The 26,249-nt window shown below is 33.8% G+C and overlaps 1 protein-coding gene across 3 annotated transcripts in view; it reads right to left on the minus strand.

The window, feature by feature from the left end:
• Positions 1-26,249, minus strand: part of LOC145283479 (methyltransferase-like protein 27) — a 351,173-nt gene that overhangs the window by 25,170 nt on the left and 299,754 nt on the right. Inside the window, exon 1 of one of the 3 annotated variants that reach the window (XM_080132294.1) lies at positions 4,063-4,239. The exons of the other annotated variants lie outside the window; for them this stretch is intronic. The gene's annotated coding sequence lies outside the window, so the exon portion shown is untranslated. Of the gene's footprint in view, positions 1-4,062; positions 4,240-26,249 lie in introns of those variants that run through there. 3 annotated transcript variants of the gene reach the window in all.

Consider the following 26,249-nt stretch of genomic DNA (forward strand, 5'->3'; position numbering starts at 1 on the left):
ATATATATATGCATATATATTATATAGACATATGTATATTTTCTTGAAACAAGATTTTTGCCTCATTTGAAAAATATTCAACAAAAGGTTTACCTGGAAAATTATTTTACCGAAAACTATTGATATTAAACTTTAAAAAGGAAGATACTAGAATAAAGAAAAACTATTTCATTTACACTCAATCAGATGTGCCTTATACACTAATAAAAATGTAATTGGCATTTTGTTGCACTTTTTAAGCTTTTAAATATTTATAATTTTTTTCAGTATAAAAACGATTATTATATTGATTACAATTTTGTCAGAAGAATTAATTGCATAAAAACATTAGAATAAAAATGCAAAATTATCCAATTGTATCATTACATTTTGGCAAATTATGTAAATATATTTTGTAAAACATGATTATTTAGTAAATTAATCTGAAATTGATTTGATTTTTAAAGAAAAAACATGGATTGAAAGATTTTAAATCAATAAATTATCAATACATTTTCTCATTATAAAAGGATGATTGAAATAATTTTGATTGGCAAAAGAAAAAACTACAAAATTCAAAATCAGCGAATCATCAACAAATTTTGTCATTATAAAAAAATTATTTTTGTACATTCGACATAATTCATGTATACTTTTTAATTTTAATGAAATAAAACATTTTTCTCATTATAATCATTAAAATAAAACAATAATCGTTTCTATGATAATATGACAATTCGCTGATATGCTTTTTAGCAATGTTCTTTTTCTTTTGCAAATAATAATTAATCTAATAATCATATTTTTATAACGACACAATTTATTGATAATTTAATGATTTTAGATTTTTCTCACGATTTAAAATTTTTCTTCTGATAGAATTGCATATAAATGTAATTAATTATATTTCTTATGTCCAAAAATTATAATCAATATAATAATCGTTTTTATAATGAGAAAATTTATAAATATTTAAAATCTTAAAAAGTGCAACAAAATGCCAATTACATTAAGGCACATCTGATTGAGTGTAAATAAAATAGTTTTTTTTTTCATTCTAGTATCTTCCTTTTTATAATTAATTCTAATATAATTTTCATTAAGTTTAACTATTTAAATTTAATACGGTCAGTGAGTAAAACTTTGTTTCATCTGAAGGTACATTTATTTATTTATTATTATTATTAGCAGCAAAGTTTAGTATCTGTTCTAAGACTACACCACCTTTTCTGTCCTCGTTTAGTGCATGAGAACCCCTTCTTGGCTTGTTTTTCTTACTAAATAAACACTTTAAAATAAGTTAAACCACTAACAACTTAGCAAGCTAGGTAGAAAAATTGATTTGAATGCTTTTAAAACAACGGTAAATAAGTATAAGTATTAAAAAAATGCGGTCTGTAGTTTCGTTTTTGAACTGAATAAACACTATAAAATAAGTTGAACCACTAACAACTTAGCCAGCGAGGTAGAACACGAATACTTAGAAAATCGATTTTACCTTTTTTAAAACAACAGTAATTAACTAAAAATATTCTTAAAAAATATTAGTGTGGTAGTCTCTTTTAAAAACAATACGTCCTTCAAGAATGATCCTAAAATGTGCGTAATCATTAAAAATAGCGTGGGTACTTTCACCTAACAATTTAATAAAAACAGGTAAATAAAAATTAGATTAAATAAATTAAATAAATAAGGTGTCAACGTGACCCCCCCCCTCGTACACTGCCATCTTCTTTCCGGACACCTATTCTGGGTGTATGTTTTCCTAGTTATAAAGTCTATGCTCTTGATCCGTCACTTCATCGAAACACCAGGATGGGGGCTCCTATGCCTTAGTCAACAATTTATCAATCTGTACAATTGTCTGTAAACTGATATCATTAAAAAATTAGATAAACTCTGTTTTATTCCAACAACCTTACACCCTTCTTTTCTTGACAAATTAGCCAACCGCATTACAAACGGATTTCCTTTTACGATAGAGGGTAGAACTTAATATGTACAATACGTGCGTACTAAACCTAGTCTACGGATTTGTACAATAAACCACGACTCTATGTACCTATAATTCCTCTCAAAACTGCAAACAATACCGCTGCTACTATGCTACGTATATCCTATAGATACTTTACCTCGAAGATGATTGCTTTGTCTGTTTTGCATGACAAACTTCTTTTTTTTTCTTCTTTTTTTTTGTACTGTTACTTAAATCTTCTCTCCTGATCACTAACTAACCAACTGTTTTATTTCCTAAGTTGCCATTAAATCTAATCCATTGCACGTAACTTAGAGGGGTCCTTGCTCTCGACCCTAACAGACTCGATTTTCGTAAATCGATACCCATTAACACCTAAAGATTTCTTAGGCATGCTTTTGATTATACTACTAACCCATAACTAAGCTTCTAAGTAAATACTTACTAGCCATAGTCCTATACATAGATTTAAAGTGATCTATATTAAACAGCAACCCTTAATATCTTTCTTTTGATGGGAGATAGTATTGCAATTAATTTTTACACAAACTGAACCGGTACTCATTGTAATACAAACTTCCAGATATTAAGAGAAAGGCGAAGCCATCCTCTCGCGTTAGAAGTCTGAAGGCAACTTACTCTATGTCTAAAATTCCATACATTCGAATAGACTGAAAACATGCCACTAATCCATCCATCTATATTTAACTATACTTACAGAATACGCCATACCCTATATCTTTCAGGTATACCTGTACTAAACTGTACTCCAAATTAAATGTTCTCTTGTATATATACTGAGCATATATCTTATCTTTCAGTCATATTAAATACTCAGTTTGGGCACCAAATCTTAATTTCTAATAAAAATTTCTTTAAAATATTTAGATAATTAAGCATGGCGATAAGCTGTCATTGTTACGTATTAAACCATATCATTTTTTCAGTGTAGATAGCTTGAAAAAATCCAAAACTGTATTAAAAATTTCAGTAAAAAAAATGTAATTGTACTTATAATGTAAAATAATAAAAAATATATTAAAATTGAGTTTATCAGAAGTTTATTTTTTATTTATTTTTTTATTACATTTTCACCCCAAACAAAGCATATTGCCACTTTGTTGTAGGGGGCTACTATCAGGGACATAGGCATCAGGGGTGCTGTGTAGGGAGTTGGGCAGCAAGATGTCGGTTCACGTTGCACTCGAACTTCTGCATGTTAGTACAGTTGGGGAAGCAGGGACCCGGCAGGGAATTCCAAAGTCTAGCTATCCTGGGTAAGAAACTACTGGAGTAGAAGGCTCTCTTATATCTAGGGATGTCTACTGTGAAGGGGTGGGATTTAACTGCTTGTCGGGTTTGTAGGGGGTATTTACGTCGAGGGGACAAAAGTGCTTGCTGTTCGTCAGAGCATTCACCATTAAAGTACTTGTAGAAAAGGCAGAGGGATGCAACATTTCCTCGATTATAACATAATATAACATATAGTTTTTTTTTAAATAACAAACACGTTTTTTGAGCCAAAAGAAACAATACGGGTAAGGAGTACATTAATAGTTTAGAAAATAATACTGTTGATCACTAAAGACTAGATCTGGCACCGAAACGTTTTTGCCTTGCTTTTTAAGAAAAGTTTTGTCTGATTAGAACTTTATCGAGATAAAATAGATAAAATGATCATTTTTTAATCCACTGTCGAATTTCTCATGCAAAACCACTGATTATCTTTCCAAAAATATAAGGACTATCGGAAATTGTTGAAAATATAAGTAAAAATCAGTACAAGACGTATATTGTCTTACAAATATTGGGACAAAAAGGGTTTTTTTCCACATAGGGTTAAACATTGTACACCTTTCAAGATAAACACACACATACATACACATAAACATATTCACACACACACACACACATATATATATATATATATATATATATATAGAGAGAGAGAGAGAGAGAGAGAAATATATTTATATATACATATATATGCATTTATATTAATATATAAATATACAAATGTATATATACATAAATAGCTACCTTTTTTAAGATAACCACTGTAACCGGATAAAGGCATATAGAAATATAACAGTAATAAAATGCCATACCTTCGCTTTCTTTAGAATGGAGATTGGGAACAGAAAAAAATGGATGCGTACGCTGACAGTGAGTTATAAGGAATAGCGTAAAGACAAAACGCAAGGGTAACAGTTGGAGGTTGTATTGTTATACACTGAATCGATAGAAAGTCAGGCGTTTAAACGCATGACTTCATATTCATATATATATATATATATATATATATATATATATGAATCTGAATGAATAGAAAGTCATGCGTTTAAACGCATGACTTTCTATTCATTCAGATATATATATACATATATATATATACATACATATATATATATATATTTATATAAAATGGGTTAAGAAATTCCAACAAAGAAAGATGTATATTTAAATAAGGGGGTAGTCACCAACAATGTGTATTTTTTAACATTATTTTATTATTCCGTGTCTTGGTTTTTCATTGAGAATTATATTTAGATCATTGTAATAATGTTTTTAAGTCATTGAAATCGTTTTTAACGCGTTTCAGATGTTCTGTGAAGCGTCCGCTTCAGAAATTATTTTCAAAATGTGTTGGCGGATGTAAAAATAGCATTTTCGTAGTTCATTTGAAGTGTTTCCAAGAGGTGAAAACGTGTAAGTGTCTGCTATTCATTGGAATGTTCAATTTTTATTACACTTTTATTGGGTTGTGGTCACTCCTGTGTTGTGTTTCTCTCTTTCACTCTCTCTCTTTCTGCTTGTGTGTTTTCTTTTCCTTTAGGGTAGGATGTGTGTGTGCGTGTGTGTGTTTTCTTTTATTGGTTTGAAAATGTGTCTACTGTTTTATAGTATTATGAAGTTATTTGCTTCCCTAGGAGGGTGACTGTGATCTAAGGTCGTTACTAATATGTATATGTGAGGAGGAGGGGGGAGAACCAGCTCTTCTGAAATAAGGGTAGGGGTGCTTTCATTCTATTTTGATATTTATTTTTTGGATTCTTAGATTTTAATACAAAATCTACACCCAAAATAAACTTCACACTAGAACAAAGCCCCACAGAACTACCTTTCCTGGACATCCTAGTAACAATCAAAAACAACAACATAATCACAGACATCTACCACAAACCCACAAACACTCAACAATACCTCCACTTCAAAAGCCACCATCCTAAAAACTGTCTAAAATCAATACCCTACTCCCTAATACGTAGAGTCTGCACCATAGTAACAGACAGATACCTCCGTTCGACTAGACTGAATATACTACAAATAACACTGCGGAAAAGAGGATATCCACTACCACTAATACGGATAGGTATTGAACTGGCTGAGAAAAATCCAATAGACCAACTAAGAATCCCAAAAGAACACAACAAAGAACAAATTTTAGCATACGACTCTACACACAACACAAAAACACAGAACTATTTACACAGATAACAAAAAACCTTATACTCCTCAATCAGGACGACAAAGTAAACAATATACTTAAAACAACAAAAATAATAAAAATATAACGCCAACCCAAAAACTTAAAACACATCCTAACTTCCTCAAAACTCGTTCCACACACTACAAAAGGGGTTACAAAATGCAACAAACTGCGATGTGGAGTATGTGACATAATAATAGAAGGAAACACATACACATTCAAAACCCCAACACAAACATTCAAAATAAAAAAAGGATCTAAATTGCACCTCCAGAAATGTAGTATATGCACTAAGATGCACAGCATGCAACAAATCCTACATAGGCGCCACCAAAACTTTCAGCAATAGAGAGGCCTTACATAAGAGCAACATCAAAATTGCAGATAACAGACACCTCTATGTTTCAAAACACGTACACACATGCAGTGGAAACAGCTTCAAAATAATGGCAATCTTCCAAACAGACAATTATTTTTATTTACTTACACAGGAAAAAACTTCATCACAAGATTCACTCCTGAACTAGACAGAGCCTAATATCAACACACAAAAACATGAAATGCAAGGCACACTCGCATGCACATCCATATACATATACACACCCACACATAACTCAGAACCGACACATTAAAACACACACACGCGCGCGCATACAACCACACACAGACATAACACCCCTATCTCTAATACAACACACTGAACAATAGCAACCCTACTTAACCTCGAAACCAACAACACTAGGAAACACCTAGAACCATAGTATAATATCTGTTCCAATCCCTCGCTTCCCCCTCAGTCAGTGGAGGAGAAATCTCTCATGACTAAGACAACTATCATCCCTTCTATCATCCCCCTCCCATACCTATACCCCTCCAATTGGCTCCTCCCCTCTGGGGAACGAGATCTTCCCCACACGTATGATCCTGGGTCTGGCCATACCCACATGGGGAGACAAATAAATAGAAACATTAAAAATCCCCTATACATATTTTAAATACACCCCTCTATCTAAACAAACATAATATAAAGAATACCCGAACAGTATAAGACTGAAACGAAAAATCACAATACTAAAATCTAAGAATCAAAAAAATAAATATCAAAATAGAATGAAAGCACCCCTACCATTATTTCAGAAGAGCTGTTCCCCCTCCTAACATATACACATTAGTAACAACCTTGGATCACAGTCACCTTCCTAGGGAAGCAAATAACTTCATAATACTATAAAACAGTAGACACATTTTCAAACCAATAAAAGAAAACACACACACACACACATCCTACCCTAAACGAAAAGAAAACACACAAGCAGAAAAAGAGAGTGAGAGAGAGAAACACAACACAGGAATGACCACATTATAATGATCTAAACATAATTCTCAATGAAAAACCAAGACACGGAATAATAAAATAATGTTAAGTAATTGCGTTTTCAAACTTTTTTTTTTCGCACACACGTCTTGTATTTCAGATCGTTCTTTTTTGTCACATCTGAAGATATAGACCTCAAGAGGAATAGGTAAGCCAAAATAATTAAAGGCACACGAAAAGTACATAGCATTAGATAAGGTGATGACTAGAGAACTGTCTTGTTTTTGCGAGCTTTGTGGCAGTGGCACTGGGTTGTGTTTGAATATTTCCATTGCGGGTCTTTGGACAGAGGGAGATCTGCACCCAAACCGCGTTCGGCAAAGGTTCAAAACTGAAAAGCAACCTGTAATGAGCAATATAAGTTCATAATAATGCTAAAATAAAAGAAATAACCTGGTTAAGATAACTGTCTTTTGTCTATTTTTCTAATAATTTGGTGTCCATATTACACGGGACAGTTGTGTCCTTGGTAAACTTTGACATCATATATAACAAGCACACGCTTTTATTTTATAAAATTTCCAATAGCATACCATGCAATAGATTTCTGTCTATCAGAGAACATCACTAAAAACATTTTATCCACATTTTAATTTTTTGGTATGCATGTAACCAATGGGCCCCTAACTTTGGAGAGTTACCCATATACTAGATTCATATATATATATATATATATATATATATATATATATATATATATATATATATAAAATTCGTGTTGTTATTTGGCTTTAAAGTGTTAAATGTAACACGTCTCTTATTTGATTTTCAAATTTCACTCAACGCATTTAATGGATAAACCTACCCAGACTTTCAAATCACGCGCGACCACGCGTAATTATCCGGCTATAGAAAAACCACAGCTAACATCAAATAGACAACTTAAAATTCTTCCAATTAAACATCATGACGAAGAATAAGAGGAAAAAATATATTTATATATACAGATTGAAAAAGAAGTGTATATCTCCGAAATATATCTCTCTTTAAAAAAATAAACATTCGTTTATTTTATAAAGTTTTTAAAAAATCGCGTTGTTATTTGGCTTTAAAGTGTTAAATGTAACACGTCTCTTATTTGAGTTATATACTAGCAGGTCGCCCGGCATTACCCGGTCGTAAGATGCTTAAATATGTTTTGGTTGATGCAGATTTCGTATGTATTATTATGTTATATTGGACTCAATATATAGTAATAATTAAAAAAAAGTTAAAAGAAAAATTACTCGTGTGCCACAACCGAGAATCGAAGCTAAAACGTTAGCTTACAATTTACTTTTTTATTTTGACGTTAATACCTGAGCTATGAAAACATGTTTGCTGCAAAGCTTAAAAATTAAAACATGAATTAATAGCTCTTACGTTACGCATGAATATTCGTAATGTTGTCGTTCAAATTTCAACTGACAAATTGCATTTCTCAAATTTTCACCCTTTTGCACCGATTTTCCTTGACTAAAACCCAAATATAAAATTTTTCATGGGTCGAATATCCTATATATTAAGTTTCGTGTCTGTAGACCAAAATCTGACAAATAAACAAATATATATACGCATACATAAACATATATAGAGAGAGGTTTGTGTTTACTAAAACCTCTTTATCCAAATATTACGCAAGTATAAATAATGTAAAATATCTGCATGAATATAATTACACGTAATAGTTAACTAATCACGATAATCCCATAAAAAACAAACAAAAAATAACAGTGGATTAATTAAAATGAACGTTTACAGAATATACACATTAACTAGATCTTTTGTAGATGAATGCAATTCCACGACACATATATAACAAAGTTGTATTTTATTTTTTAAATACATAGAAAAAAAAAGTTTTTAATATGAATATCAATAGACAAAAAAAATATATGGGAGTGTATATATATATATATATATATATATATATATATATATATATATATATATAATTAGTTTTTTTGGAAAAAGAAATCCAGCAGAGTGCTCAATTATAAGGAAAATCCGAAAATAAAAGCGTATTTATATTTTGTTTACAGAAAGTTTTTAGATGAGATAGGTCATTGGTACAGTCGGTTTCAAACCCGATAATTAGGACTGTTTAAGATACCCATATCAAGCTTTAATGCATCCAAAACCAAACTCCTATCCTTACATCATCAACGCTCTGATCCCCATCTGGCATCAATTGGGATGGATGGCTCTCGTCTAGGTGAGGCCCCATGTTTTGACAAGCTTCTGGGTTTGACCTTTACTCCTGATCTGAAATGGAACACGTACATCAAGTCTGTTGCCAAGGTCGCTGGAAAGATGGTGGGATCCTTCTACCGCTCCAGAAGATATCTCACTACTGATGCAATTCTCTACCTATATAAAAGCCAAGTACGTCCAAGGATGGAATACTGTTGCCATATCTGGGCAGGAGCTGCTAAAAACAGCCTATCATGCCTTGACAGAGTACAAAATAGACTTCGTGGCTTAGTGGGGGATGCCCGTTTCTCTACCCTGCAACCTCTCTCCCACAGAAGAGGTTGCGAGCCTATCCTTGTTTTATCGTTACTTTCATGGCAGGTGCTCGTCTGAACTCCAATCTCTGGTCCCCCCTAGCCAATCTTTCACGAAAAACACCCGTCTAGCTGAAGCCACTGTGAAAAATTTCCCCCACTCTATATCTGTGCCTAAATCAAAACGCGGATTCCATGAACAAAGCTTCTTTCTTAGAACTGCACGCCTGTGGAACTCTGTTCCGTCTGCCTGCTTCCCACCGGACTACAACTTGGATGTGTTCAAGTCCAACGTTAACAAATTCCTAATGAACCGCCCCCTTAAGTAAACACTTCATCAAATCTCCACACTAACGTAATGTACTTGCAATAACCCTTATCCATGAGTGGCTTCCCGGCCTTGATAAGTGGTGATCACTGTGTAAAAAAAAGAAGAAAAAAGCTCTCTTTAGCCAATACTCATCTCTTAGATCTTAGATGCCAATAATTGTAAAAACTCTTGTTAAGCTTACCGCAGCAAAATTTGAAGGGTTCCAGTATGTAATTTTTAATATGGTGAGCAATCATAAATACTTCCAAGAGGCTGTATGTAATTTTTTGCAAAATTGCATGATGTGTAGAATTTCATTTATTTTTAAATGTGTGTGCGATTATTGAATTATAGAAGAGGTTATGCATATTTTTATACTTATAGTGTAGTATCTGTTCTGAAGCTACACTTCACTTTTTGTGTCTTTGATCAGTGGAAGAGAAACCCTTCATGACTGAGAGAATTTTTATTTTTGTTCCTATCCAAGATGCCCCTTTTTGGGAAGGTGGGTTTTCCCCACGTTAAAAACCGGACTTGTGAGTAACTCTGCTCTCACGGATAGGCACGTGAATAAGAACAATAAGATAATATTAAGGTGACCAGTAGTAAAATTTCTGTTTTTGGAACGATTATTATGGTTGTTTTTTTGTTGTTGTTATTTTTTTAGCACTATTGCAACCATGAGCGAAGTTTTTTTTCATTACAGCATCTGTTAATAATTTGTTAGGTCAAAGTATACAATAGTAGCCAAAGATTATTCCCTCCTCACAGTCGTAATGGGTTGCTAAATAATTTCAGTTCGATCCATTAAATGAGTTCAAAATGAATATAATGAATGTCCCAAGCTGCAAAGTATGAATAGTAAAAAAAAATAAGATAATATTATTCATCAAACAACAGCATATATGTTTTTAGGTGATCAGAGCGAGAAAAGGAAAGGTTTTAGTCCTAATAAATTATTTCATGAATATTTGTGCAGGTTAAAACCCGTTTAAAATTATTCGGCGAGGAAAAAAGTGGCTTATTGTACATAATGGCGCCCAAAAATTGTTGTTCAGCCTTATTATACTCAAGCGCTTTCTATTGATGCATCTGGAGCGATGATTGTTGTTATCGTTTTCGTTCTTTTTTTTCCTTTGAGGCTTAGTGTATTTATAGTTTTTATTTTTAAGTTTAATTGGTTATAAACGTGGGTGTAGGATGGTTAGGGGAGAATTATTTTTAATTTCGATTTTCTTATTTTATAGTTTATTTATTTAGTTTCTTGTTAGTTATTAAATACGGTGTGTATTTGTCCCGGTGTTAAACGAGATCTGGTTAAAAACGAACTGTAGGTTTTGGTTAGTATGGCTTCTAGTAATTTTAGTCGTCGCGTGTAATTGTTAAGATATCGAATTTTAGTATTGTTAAGATATTTCTAATGTCGGACGACTGTGGGTTTTTGTCATGGAATGTTAGGTGTTGTTTTATGGCGCTATTGTCAGCTAAATGATAGTTTAGTTGTTGAGGGTGTTGCTGTGGTTTAATTCTGCAGGATTTTAAGTGTTATTTTTTTCAACATGTTTTAAAGTGGAGCTCAACAACATACACATAGCGTTACAGGTGGAATTTATCTGCATTTTTTAACTGAATACACTTGTCTGATAATTCAGTAATTACTGGAAGTTCGTAGTGGTGTGGTAGCCAGTTTTTATTTTAATCTATTACTCGTAGTTTTCTTTTTTCCTACATTCGGTGGTATGGGCTTTATTAGTTAGTATTGCATCAAATGTTATCATAATTGTATCATGTATTGTTTTTGATTGATTATTTTTCAAGTTATTATTTAGTTGTTGATAAAACTGAATGCTGACTGTATTAATTGAAAGGTCCTTTTCAGGCTAAAAGAACTTTATAATAACTTATAAAATATAAATAAATACAAAGATGATATATAAACTCTCAAATCTACCTATCTATTAGCATTTTTCATAGAAAACACATTCATGTATTCCTACTATCCAGCGAGTTCGCACACACGCAATCACCCACTCCCATGGACATATATATCAAAATATACGTACGTACATCTACCGACCCACAGACCCAATCACACGCGCACATTCCACAGCTCAAGGTTGCAAGGAAAACCATTGTACACGTACATGGTTAAGACCAAAATAATTAATTTAATTTAATTCATTAAGTATTTAATTTAATTAATAAATTTTAATTTAGTAGCCCGCCCCAGCACAAATCCACACTTTTATTAGTATGTACGTCTAAACTGACCTATATAGCGATCACCGTGCATAATATATACTCAGCCGCATCGCAAATATGCCCCCTCTATTTATACATATGTCTGTATCTGTCTGGCGTTGCTAGGTAAAAAAAAACATATTGCCGAACGGAGAGTTTAGTCACATACTCTTTAAAACACACCAAATATCCTAAGTTTTTCCTAAACGTTCACCATATTTTAATTGTTTGGTTGGTTGTTTTTGTTTTACGGCATATCAACCCTTTTCGGGTTATTTAATGCCGAATCCAAAGATTTTAAAGAAAATTTTTTTAATAGAATATATTGTTGTTTTCAAGTCGGTTTCTATTAAACCCATAGTTGTGACCCTAACAGGTACTAACATTCCGGGTCAGAGTGGACCTGTGAGCAATGGCAATTAAAGGGTGGCTTCCCCCCCCCCAAAAAAAAAAGCCCGCAAGCTTGGGCCTCACCACTGGATGTAGTTTAAGGTCATATCCAGGACCTTATATTTTGGATTATTGAAAGCATAAAATATAGTAATTTTCATCTATGGAATTCGAATAAGGAAATAAAATCTCATAGCTTAAATGGAAATAACTCATAAGTTAAATAAAAGCTTTCTTGCATTTTTAAACGTAGTCGATGCTGATTATACTAATAATTAAAAAATTAATTAAGTTAAGATTAAAATTTTAAAAAATTAAATAAATCAACTCTATATAATATCTCCTAATATAATACTTAAAACAATTATATTACTAATTTATGTTAAAAATTGAAAGCTAATTATTAGGTTTTGAAGAATGTTCATTCGAAAATATTAATTTTCATTTCAAAATATTTCAAAGCATTTTCAAAATAGTTTTTGAAATATTTCAAAGTATTTTCAAAATAGTTTTCATTATAATACCGTTACTTTATATATCATTTTAAAGAAGGGGTTTCGCTCTATCTAATCGTTTAAGTTACAATTTTATTAAAAAAAAATTTTCAGAACGTTAAATACAAGATAGAAAAAAAACAAATTTGCACAACTTTTATATTTCAATTCAAGCTAGGCCAAAAAGCTGCTGAAACACCTTGCGATATCAACGAAGCGTTTCGTTTATTGAACGAACAACTCAATGGCGGTTTGAGAAACTTCATGACGGCGATGGGAGTCTTGAAGATAATGAGCGTAGTGGTCAGCCACGGGATCTTTTAAACGATCAATTAAGAGGCTTAGTCGAAGACAATCTACGCACAACTGTTCAAAAACTTGCTGAAATGAGATAAAACCGTCATTTAAATTTAAAATTAAGAGATTAAATACACAGATTTATATATGTGTGCATATATATATATATATATATATATATATATATATAAACATATACATTATACACACATACGAATAAAGACTAATAAAGATAAATTCAAAACAAAAATCCAAGGAAAGATAGGTCTTCTAAGGTTTCGTGGAAGTAAATGGTAGGTCAATCAATCAGAGACGTCGAAGTCGAAGAATATCTAAGGAAAGAGAAGTAAAAATAAATTAATGTAAAGCAGAGGGGAAGATAAAAGGTAGTAAACATAGTGAGAAACAGACCTGAAATTGTCTGGATAGACAAAAGGGAGATGGAAAAAAAGTGGGTGGGAGAAGGGAAAATGAGAACTATATTAAGTATGATGGCTCATGATAGAGAGAGAGCGTAGAACGTGAGGGTTAGCGAAGATTAAATGTGAGAAAAGAGTTGATATTTTCTATCACTAGAACAATACAAAATACAAATAAGTAACAGGAAAGAATTATATATATATATATATATATATATATATATATATATATATATATATACTAGCAAAAGTACCCGTCGTTGACTGGGTTCAAAAACAGCCTACAGAAAATGATTTATGAAAGTATGATAGGTTATGAAAAGGAACGGTTGTAAATTTGGGTTGAATTTGGGGGTATCAAAACCAAAGCAAAATATGATGAAAGTAGAAATAAAATAGATAAACTCCATAATTTATTATACCATACCTGTTCACACTGAAACACTTATCACAATATCCTGTGGATCTATATTTATATATATATATATATATATATATATATATATATATATATATATATATATATATATATATATATATAAAACTTGTTAAACTTTGTGACATATTTCCATTCTATGGAGGTCAGGTGCGAACGAACACCCCATAATTTTATTATACCATATTTGTTCAAACTGAAACATAATTATCAAAGTATACTTACGCAGATAGATATGAAAAGTCTTTATTAAAGTCTGTGCCTATTTCCATTCTATGGAGGCCAGGCGCAAATGCAGACGCCACAATTTTATTATACCATCCCTATTTAAGTTAAAACATACTTATCAAAGTATTCTTATATACATTTATATCAAAGACACTTTTAAACATTTTTTTTTTAATTTTTAAATTTTTTATTTCCATACTTTGTGGACCAGGCGCGAACACAGACACTACAACATTTATGAACCACCGTTCTGCCAGATCAAACATACCCATTCCTGTGTCTCAATACATCTTCTATCATTATGTTTTTTTAAAAATAGTCAACCATATAGGAGCCTATTCGTGACCAGACACACACACACACACACACACACACACACACACACACACACACACACACACACACACACACACACACACACGCACGCACGCACGCACACGCACACACATTCAGTTTTATATCATATAGATATTTAAAAGAGTGTAGCCATCAGCAATTGTGCGGTTTGCAGCTTTTTATCATTTTTTATTTAAAAATATTTTTATAATGCATTTCAAGCCTTGTTCAGCTCTCTTCGGATATTTTTATATAACTTTTTTTTAAGTGAAAGGTAGAAATGTTGGATAACATTTTACATCTGATGTAAAATGTTATCCAAAATAACATTTTAACCTTTCACTTAAAAACCCCTGTGATTCTTGTTTATCTATTTCATAAAAGTATCCAGTTTTATCTGCTTTTACAAAGATTCTCTTAGACTTGTTTATGTTTCTAACGATTTTGTGTAGTTTTCGTTGGAAATTGAATATATTGATATCAAATATAAGCAACAAAGTACCTATGATAAAATTAAAAATAGAAGAAAAAGAAATATAATCTGGTATACGGCACCATACAATCAAATGTTAAAAACAAAACTTGGCAAGAAATTTCTAGACCTTATCGAAAAGCACTTTCCTGCAACCAATCCCTTACACAAAATTTTCAATAAAAATATCCTAAAGTTAACATACAGCTGCTGCGGAAATTTAGAGATGATAATTAAAGCACATAATAACAAAATATTAAATAAATGCAATGGAAAAACCCCGCAAAATAAACAATAAAAAAGTGGGCACCATGAGAAAAATAAAACTAACACAAAAGACACATATGTAACTAGTAGATATAATAATAATAATAATAATAATAATAATAATAATAATAATAATAATAATAATAATAATAATAATAATAATAATAATAAACCAACTCCGGACAACAACAACCATACTAGAAATAAAAAAATATAAATACTAATAAGGAACAAGATAAATACAACTGTAGATACCGTACACTTTGCCCAATTCTTGGTTCGTTAGTTATTCATAAAACGATATTCTACATTACCAATTTAATTGAAATTTTCAAACAGTTAATCATAAGAGTCGATGAATGTTTTTATGTTATTAAAATAAATTAAAATTGCACATTACAAACTTAATTAAAATAAAATATTTTCGTAAGTTGATTCTGCGATACGCTTCTCCGTTTTACTTTCGCTAACTTCCGTTTCAACGGCGGTCGAATTACACAATTTTACTCGATAAGTAAAAAAAACAACTACTTTTTAAATTTAAATTCATTTGTTCATCTTCCCATTTTTTTTTTAAATTTATTTTCTTATCTTAAGGCTTTTGACCCATCAAACATTATGTTTTAATTGTTTAGTTTCTTTCACGGCATTTTTTTTACATAAATACTTGAAAAAAAATACACAATAAAGTGTGTTCCATCTTTTCTAAACTATAAACAAATAAGAAAGTTGCTGTTTAATTTTTACGACTTGACCCAGCGTATTATAAACTCTCCATATTAAAACGGCTTTCAGATTAAACACCCTCTAAACCTCCAAAGCCGTTCATAACCTGGGTGATTGGGGGTTACTCCGAAAGCCATTTTTAACATGGGTAGGTTGGGGTGTTTATAATACGCTGGGGAAAGTCGTAAAAATTAACGAAGTTGCTATTATTTCTTGCAAAACTTGCTTAAAATATATTTATTTTACACAAAAATGACATTTTCTACAAACATTTAATAAGAAATACAAATGCACGGTAGGTTTTTTTTGCTTTTTTCTGTTTTTTTTCTGTTTTTTTTCTGTTGATGGTTTTACATTTAAAATTTTACTTTACTTTTCCTAGCGTTAAGCCAAGCCCAACGCTGAGAAAATAATTCAATTTAAACAGTCCTGTGGAAAATAAATATTTAAAATAAAGTGGCGCTTATGCACTTATGTTATTGTGCTATTATTTTACAATAGTATTTTCACGTTAAATTCAAGTTTTACAATATCTTTTTATTTATTAAATTCTTATGTGACAGTACAGATAACCCGTTCGGTTTCTAATACGTGGAAAATCTAGCTCGCGAAAAAAGGGTACACTGGATAATAACAAAAATTAAAATTGCCTCAGTCTCGAAGGATTTCTCCTCTACTGTTCGAGGAAAACACGGTGAAGTGTATTTCACCTTCTGTTTCTCTCCCCTTCTCGCTCTCCTAATATCTCTACCATCCATCTTTCCCTCTCCCTCTCTCTCTCAATCTCTTTCTCTTTATATCACCCTCTCCATCTCTCTTTGAGCCCCTTTCTCTCTCTAACTCCCTATATCTCTCTCCCCTTCTCTCCTTTCCGTTGTCTCGCTCCCTCATTTACTTACTGTAAGAATAGAAGTTTTTTTTGGAAATTACTACTACCTTGAACAGCACCAGGAGTAACTGGTAAAACCTTTCTAATTAAATTGATTTTAGCAGCCATTTGGTGACAAAATTACATAGCCAGTCGCCATTGCTGCTTGCGGAATACCTGCGATCTACCAAGTAGAAGAACTATTTATTCTACTTTGAAACATTCAATTTTTCAAAAATCTCACGTTCGACATCTCCAAAACATCCAGTATGGGGAAAAATATTGCAGAAATGCAAACTTATTGTTTGGGATGAATACACAATGGTGCGCAAAAAATCACTTGAGGCTTGGTCGATCCTTGCAAGATTTGCGTGGCAATGTCAGACCATTTGGGAATGCAGTAATATTGCTTGCAGGCGATTTTAGATAAATGTTACCTGTAATTCCTCAATCAACACCAGTAGATGAAATAAATGCTCGCCTCAAATACTCTACTTTTTGGTGCCATGTGAACACATTAAACTTAACTCAAAGTATGCATGTCAAGTTGCAGACTGCACGATCCATACAGAAAATTTTGCATCGCTTGTGGGAAATTGGGTACGAAAAAGTGCCAGCTGATCTGAGTTAAAGGCGCAATCCTTTGACTCGTAACTTCTGTAATTTTATCATATCAAAAGAAGAGTTGGTTTAAAAGGTTTTTGCAGATATTCAAATTAATTATACGAATTCCACTTGACTGAGTGAACGTACTATTCTTGCAGCTCAATACAAAGACGTCCATGAACTTAACACTATTATTCAACGTAATATCCTAAGTGAGGTAGTCAAATACAAATCCATCGACATTGTTGCGGAAGCAGATAAAGTGGTTAATTATCCAACAGCTATATTTGCCAGGGATGCCACTGCATGTACTGCAACTGAAAATTGGCGTACTAATTATCATGTTGTGAAATATAAACCAATCCAAGCTTTGCAATGGCACATGGCTTGCAGTAAAAAATAACAAACAATATCATAAAAACAACAATATTAACAGGACCTTGCACAGGTGAATATATCTTCATGCCACGCATTCTTATGATTCCACCGGATACACCATTACACTTTAGGAAATTGCACTTTCCAATTTTATTGTCATTTGCAATAACCATTAACGAAGCTCAGGGAACTATCTTTACAATTGTGCGGCTTACAGTTACACACTGACTGTTATTTTTACATGAACAATTTATGTTACGTGCTTAAGAGTCTCCAAACCAGAAAATCTCCATACTAGCTAAGAAAATGGAACAACAAAAACTGTACCCATACGAAATGGGAAATTTAACCTATAAGAAACGTGAATTTTCTCATTTTGGAACTTTTTCCATTGCGCCAATTAGAGCCACAGTAACGCATAGGTACAACTTTTATCTATGAAAAAAGGATAAAATGTTTGGGTGAATTTTCCAATGTTTAATGATGGTAGTTAAATAAAAAATTTTTTTTTTTTTGATTTTGAATACATATTAGTTTTTAACATATAAATATTTTAATTAAATTACAGGCGCCCAAAAGTTAAGGAACGCAAAAAATTATTTTTTTTTTTTGCATGGAGTTCACCACTTATTAAGGCCCAAGGGCAACTCGAGGATAAGGGTACAGTAATCAATGGGATAGTGTAGTAATAGTATTAGAGAATTGATAAAGTGTCATTACTTAAGGGGGCAGTTCATGAGGAATTTGTTTGTGTTGGACTTGAAGACATCCAGGTTGAAGTCGGGAGGGAAACAGGCAAGCGGAACAGAGTTCCACAGGCGTGAGTTCTAAGAAAAAAGCTTTGTTCATGGAATCTACGTTTTGATTTAGGCACAGATAAAGAGTGGGGAAAATTATTGACGGTGGTTTCAGCTAGTTGGGTGTTTTTGAAAAAGATTGGCGAGAGGGGACCAGAGAATGGAGCTCAGACGAGCACCTGCCATGGAAATAACGATAGAATAAAGATAGGCTCGCTACGTCTCTTCTGTGGGAAAGAAGTTGCAGGGAAGAGAAAAGGGCATCCCCCACTAAGTCACGAAGTCTATTTTGTACTCGGTCAAGGCAGGATAGGCTGTTTTTAGCAGCTCCTGCCGAGCTATTGCAGCAGTATTCCATCCTTGGACGTACATGGCTTTTATATAGATAGAGAATTGCATCAGTAGTGAGATATCTTCTGGAGCGGTAGAAGGATCCCCCCATTTTACCAGCGACCTTGGCCACAGACTTGATGTATGTGTTCCATTTAAGATCAGGAGTAAAGGTCAAACCCAGAAGCTTATCAAAACATGGGGCCTCCGCTAGACGAGAGCCATCGATTTCAATTGATGCCAGAAGGGGATCAGAGCGTTTATGATGTAGAGATAGGAGCTTGGTCTTAGATGCATTAAAGGTAACCAGCCACCTTTTCCCCAGTGTACCATGCGCTCAAGATCAGAGGAGAGAGAATCAGAGAGAACATCGTCATTTACGGCCTTTGATGTGTTGCCATAGATAGTCGTGTCATCAGCATATATGTCAACGAAAGATTTTAGTATGTGTTTTGGGAGATCATTGATGTAGATCAGGAAGAGAGTTGGGCCCAGTATGTACCCCTGAGGGACTCCAGCATTAATACTGTGGGCCTCGGATTTCTCCCAATCAACCACTACTCTTATGAGCCTATTAGAGAGAAATGATTTAATGATCAAGAAAACATTTCCAGAAATAACCTTCTTAGTGACACACAATATGGTTTCCGTTCTGCAAGATCTACCGCAGATGTGCTGACGGTTATATCCCACAGGATTAGTGAATCTCTTGACAAAGGCTTCCTTTCTAGGGCAATTGCTCTTGACATATCAAAGGCCTTTAACAAGGTATGGCATAAGGGTCTACTTCACAAGATTTCCAGCTACGGTATAACTGGAAATGTTTTCTCAATCATTAAATCATTTCTCTCCGATAGGCTCATAAGAGTAGTGGTAGATGGACAAAAATCGGAGGCCTGCAATATCAATGCTGGAGTCCCTCAGGGGTCAATCCTGGGCTCAACTCTCTTCCTGATCTACATCAATGACCTCCCCAAACACATACTTAAATCATTCGTTGACATCTATGCTGATGACACGACCATTTACGGCAACACATCAAAGGCTGTAAATGACAAATTTCTCTCTGATTCCCTCTCCTCTGATCTCGAGCGTGTGGTTCAGTGGGGGAAGATGTGGCTGGTTACCTTTAATGCATCCAAAACCAAACTCCTATCCTTACATCATAAACGCTCTGATCTCCATCTGGCATCAATTGTGATGGATGGCTCTCGTCTGGGTGAGGCCCGGTGTTTTGACAAGCTTCTGGGTTTGACCTTTACTCCTGATCTGAAATGAAACACATACATCAAGTCTGTTGCCAAGGTCGCTGGAAAGATGGTGGGATCCTTCTACACCTTCAGAAGATATCTCACTACGGATGCAATTCTCTATCTATATAAAAGCCAAGTACGTCCAAGGATGGAATACTGTTGCCATATCTGGGCAGGAGCTGCTAAAAACAGCCTATCCTTCCTTGACAGAGTACAAAATAGACTTCGTGACTTAGTGGGGGATGCCCTTTTCTGTACCCTGCAACCTCTCTCCCACAGAAGAAGTTGCGAGCCTATCCTTGTTTTATCGTTATTTCCATGGCAGGTGCTCATCTGAACTCCAATCTCTGGTTCCCCCTAGCCAATCTTTCACGAAAAACACCCGTCTAGCTGAATCCACTGTGAAAAATTTCCCCCACTCTATATCTGTGTCTAAATCAAAACGCGGATTCCATGAACAAAGCTTCTTTCTTAGAACTGCACGCCTGTGGAACTCTGTTCCGTGTGCCTGCTTCCCACCGGACTGCAACTTGGATGTCTTCAAGTCCAATGTTAACAAATTCCTAATGAACCGCCCCCTTAAGTAAACACTTCATCAAATGTCCACAAGCACTTATCCCTGAGTGGCTTCCGGGCCTTGATAAGTGGTGATCACTATGTCAAAAAAAAAAAATAAATTTCCAGGTATACAGTAGCTGGAAATCTTCTGTAGTAGGCCTTTATGCCAAACCTTATCGAAGGCCTTAGATATGTCAAGAGCAATTGCCCTAGAATTGAAGCCTTTGTCGAGAGATTCGCTAATCCTATGAGATATAACCGTTAGCACATCTGCTGTAGATCTAGCAGAACGGAAACTATATTGCGTGTCGCTAAGAAGGTTATTTGTGTTGAGGTGGTTGACTACTTCTCTATGTATTGTGTATTCCAGCAACTTACTAATGACACACAGGAGACTAATTGGTCTGTACTGAGAGGGAGATGACTTATCACCTGAATTCTTAAATACAGGGCATACTGATGAGGTTTTTCAGGGTGTTGTATGGGGGCAAGTTCTGGTTGTAATTTTTTTAACACTATAATTGGAATACCGTCAGGATCAGTTGCTTTACTGGAGTCAAGGTTCTTGATTAGCTTGGTGACCTCACGCACAGATATTTGTATGTTGCATAGCGTGTTGTCTGTTATAGGAGGGAATACGGGGAGTTGATGGCCTTTGTCACACAGGGTAGAATTTGCCACAAAGTTCTTGGCAAATAGTTTGGCCTTGTCGAATGCTGACGAGATGACCTCTGATCCATTCATAATGGTTGGGATAGAACGCACGTTTCTGTTCAGAATCCTATTTGCTATTTGCCAGAACTGGTGGGAACCAACCCACTGCTTAGCTACTTTGGATGTAACGGATTGAGCATATAGTCCTCTTGCATTTTTTTATTACTCTTTTAAAATGGTTGCTGGCGGTCCTGAAAACATCTTTAGTTTCAGCGCATCTATTACGTTGGTAGCTACGGAAAAAGTGATTTCTATGTGCGATGGCAGCAGCACATTCAGGGAATAACCATGGCTGGCTGTTAGGTTTTTGTTGGAATTTTTTAGATGGTATGAATTGGTCTATGCCGACAAGTAACTATTCGGTCAGGTCTGATACTATAGAGGACACATCCTTTTTAAACATTGAATGGAGAGGTAGATCAGATATGAATGTACGGAAGCTATCCCAGTCCGCCATAGAGTACCGGTATACAGTACGGTGGAGAGGTACGTCTGTAGATTTATTATATTTCCTTTTTATCTTAACTGATAGAACGCAGTTCTCAGAGGATCCTAGAGGAGATAGAAAGGAACATGAGCATAGCTCAGGGGAAGTGGATAGAAAAAGGTCTAGAAGGCTTGCATACTGACCGGTCGTATCGGCCACACAGGTGGGCACGCAAACAATCTGAGTGAGGTCATAGCCAATGGACAGATCATGACAGAACCTCCCCTCATCATCAGTCTTATTTGAGTGGGTCAGCCATTCCACATTATGGACATTGAAGTCACCGCAAATGTGAATGTTAGCCGAGGGATGAGCAGACAGGATGTGGTCAATTTTCTTTAATATACTCTTAAAGACAGTAACTCTTCTGTTGTGGGGGCGATAGAGGGCAAATATAAATGCGGTGGTGTAAGCAAGTGCAACTCGGAAGCACATATAAGGTAGATTAGGGTCTTCTCTGGAGGTATCCCTGCCACATGGGAAGCCATCTTTACTGTAGGCACATATTCCATGCCCGTGGCGATCTTGGGGGTCAGATTTAGATGTTAAGTTAGAGTATCCTTTAATTATGAACTCATCAAGGGAGGTGGTCGGCCCTATTCCAGTTTCGCTTAGAAAGAATATGTGAAGTTTCGTCTCTTGTAATTGGGTTTCAACCTCTGGAGGTTTAGAACGTAGACCCCTGATGTTGAAGGAGACATAGTAGGTGGGGGTCTACGTTGGAGGATGGGGTTCTAGGTTATTTGTATTTTCTTTTATGAGATATTTCATTTTGAGGATTTTTGGATTTGTGGAACAGGTCAGCATACTTGGTTAGAGTAGAACAGAGAAGGAAAGTAAGAGAGGAAAGACCGGAAAAATTTTTTAATTCAAAATTTTGAAATTTTAATAACAACTTAACAAAATGTCGACTCCGCATATTTGAAAAAAGCTATCTATACAAGAAAAACAGCTTATTTGTGACCATTATGATGAAAAAAGCCATAGGGGAGATTACTAAAATATTGAACAGGTCTAAAAGCGTTGTTTTTCGGGTTATTGAAACTAGAAAAAAAGGTTTACCATTGACTGAAAAGAAAAAATTAAACCGACCCCGAATAATAACTAAGAGGGAGGATAGAAAAATCACTTGATCATCTCGTTCTGATCGCTTTAAAACTACGGCTTCGATATCCCGGGATTTTGCATCCGAAACTGGACAAAAAATTTCCCGACAAACGATCTCACGAAGATTTAAGGAAGTTGGATTATCTTCGAGAAGTCCATGCTCATAGCTTTTAATTTCTATCAAAAATAAAAAAAAAATTGTTATTCACCAAAAAACATTTGTTTTGGGAAGAAATAAATGGGGAAAGATTCATTTTAGTGATTAATCTAAATTCAATCTTTTCGAATCAGACAAAAGACCACATGTTAGAAGAAAAAATGGAGGAAGACTGTCCCCTAAGTGCGTTAAAAGTACAGTAAAATTTGGAGAGGGTAGTATAATGGTATGCGGCATGATATCTTCAAACGGAACTGGCCCCTTTGTGAGGATTCATGGAAAAGTTAATGCCCGAATGTACAGAGAATTGATTAGAGAACATGTGGTTCTTAATCTTTCTGATCCTAATATCTTTATGCAAGACAGCTCACCGTACCATAAAGCAAAAATAAGTTTAGAAGAGCTAAATAGATTCAATATTTGCGTTATGGATTGGCCAGCTCAAAGACCCGACCTTAAGCCAATTGAAAATATTTGAAAAATTATTGTTGATAAGATCACAGAAAACCCCCCAAAAATCTTGATGATTTATGGGAATGTATAAGAAAATCCTGGAATAATATATAACATGTGAACGATTAGTTCTGTCTTGCAGCAAAAGATGCCATAGTGTGATTGAAAACAAGGGGCTTTTCACTAAATACTAAAAGGATTCTTTGTTTTTTCATTAATAATTTCCCCCGTTCCTTAACTTTTGGACACCAGTAATTTAATTAAATTTGTTTATATGTAAAAAAAAAAAAAAAAACTAATATGTATTCAAAATCAAAAATTAAAAAAAATTTTTTTTGTTTAACTATCATTATTAAATATTAGAAAATTCACCAAAAGTTTTTTTTCACTTTTTCATAGATAAAGTTAGAAGCCAATTAAAATAAAATGATCGACAGTTCCCTAAGTTTTGGATGCTACTGTGTATATATATATATATATATATATATATATATATATATATATATATATATATATATATATATATATATATATATATATATTAGTATGAATGTGACATAACCGACCCAAAGGGCGGGCGATTGAGTTCCCCAAAAGAGAGAGTGAAAACTTAAAATTAACTTTAAAAAAAACAGACAAACGTTACTCTTTATTAAATATGGTGCGCCCGGGCGACAGTAAAATCCCTGCTAAGAGAAAATAAAAAATAATAAATGACTGTGTTTTATTCATCTTTATTTTATACATTTATATTTCTTATAAATAAAACGTCGAAAGTTATGTCTTCATCGGGAAAATAGGGTGCCATATCGTGTTGTGTGAAAAAGTTGTGTTGCTGTTAATGAGTAGTTTGTTGTTCAATCTTGAGGAAAGTGGGTCTTCCATGATTAGTTGTTGTAGAATCTGCTGTAGTTCTTTTTTGGGCAGTGTTGTACTTTGTCCCGAAAATGTTCGATAACTCTTGGCGGTTCACAATTTACTATGACACCGTCTAAGCAGGTACGCGTTCATATTAATTTGATTTTACGCAAACGAAATTGAATAAAATACACCGTCTAAAAAGCACGCGGTCGCTTTTTCATTAAAGTTTCGATAAATTTGCACGTTTTTTTTTAATACGCACGTTAAAGTTATTTCAAGTTATTACAAATACACAATTAATTTATTTAATTTGCACGTTTTAATTTTTTAAGTTCTTTCTAGTTATTACAAATTAATTAATTTATCTTTATATTATTTATTTATTTTTTATTTATCTGTTCAATATGAGAACAGAAATTGTTAACCGTGTGTTAACAATTGCCGAAATACATGAAACGAGTTGGACATTTGCAAAGTTTACCGAAGTCATTGGAACTGATCAGACGCTGCAGCTTCTTTAGGCCTGATACAGAATACCAGCGTATGCCAAAGTTGCAACAATCGTAGGGTTCTGCATAAACGGTCAAAAACTTCTGATGGATATGTGTGGAATTGTCCCTCAGATTCTTGCAAATCAATAGCCACTATCAAGAAAGGCTCCTTCTTCGAAAGAAGCCGCTTGCCAATAAGTAAGTTGCTGACATTAATATTCTGGTGGAGCATGGAAATGATCCAGCGCAGAATAAAAGATGAATTCGGTGTATCGGAACACACAATAGTTAACTGGATGTCTTTCATCCGAGAAGTCTGTGAAAAAGATATCATAGACAACCCAACTGGGTGGAATGCAAATAGACAAATGTACCAAAAGAAGTTGAGATCGACGAGTCTCTATTCTTCAGAAGGAAATATAATAGAGGGAGAGCAAAAAATAGAGTGTGGGTTTTTGGAGCCGTAGAAAGAGGAAGTAGCCGATGCAACCTTACAGTGGTAGAACGAAGGGATCGGGACACACTACTTCCAATTATAAGATCTTGGATTCTGCCAGGGACCAGGATCATCAGTGACGGATGGGCGGCCTACGGAAGTATGCCCCCAGCAGTCACGATAAGGTGCTCCACGAACAAAATTTCATAAATCCAGTAGACTCATCAGTCCACACACAAACTGTGGAGGGATTTTAGTCCCACATAAAAAGAAAACTTAGGAGAGTTAGCGACAAATGAGAATTTGTTCCACTCATCTCATGGAAGAGTTGTGGAGACGACGTGAGAAGGAAGGAGCACGTATTTCCTCGCATCATTAAATGCATTCGAGAGCAATATGCTTAAACAAATGTTCTTAAATGATTATCATTTTATTCAATATTTTGTTTGTTAGTGTTAAATAAATTTTATTCAATATTTTTCATTTTTTAATGTCTATGCAAAACTACTGCACAAGTACCATTTTATTCAATATTTTGTTTCGAGAGCAAGATGCTTAATAAAAATGTTCCTGTTAAATAATTTTCATGTTATTCAATATTTTGTTAGTTCGTGTTAAATAATTTTTATTCAAAAACTTAATACAATTGTCATTTTATTCAATATTTTGTTTGTTCGAAATTAATTTATTTGTAATAACTTGAAATAACTTAAAAAAATTAAAACGTGAAAATTAAAAATAAATTAAATAATTTTGTATTTGTAATAACTTGAAATAACTTTAACGTGCGTATTAAAAAAAAAGTGCAAATTTATCGAAACTTTAATGAAAA

Source organism: Euprymna scolopes, chromosome 8, assembly GCF_053919585.1.
Source record: "Euprymna scolopes isolate OS-2025 chromosome 8, ASM5391958v1, whole genome shotgun sequence".
In the NCBI taxonomy this organism is placed as follows: Eukaryota; Metazoa; Mollusca; class Cephalopoda; order Sepiida; family Sepiolidae; genus Euprymna; species Euprymna scolopes.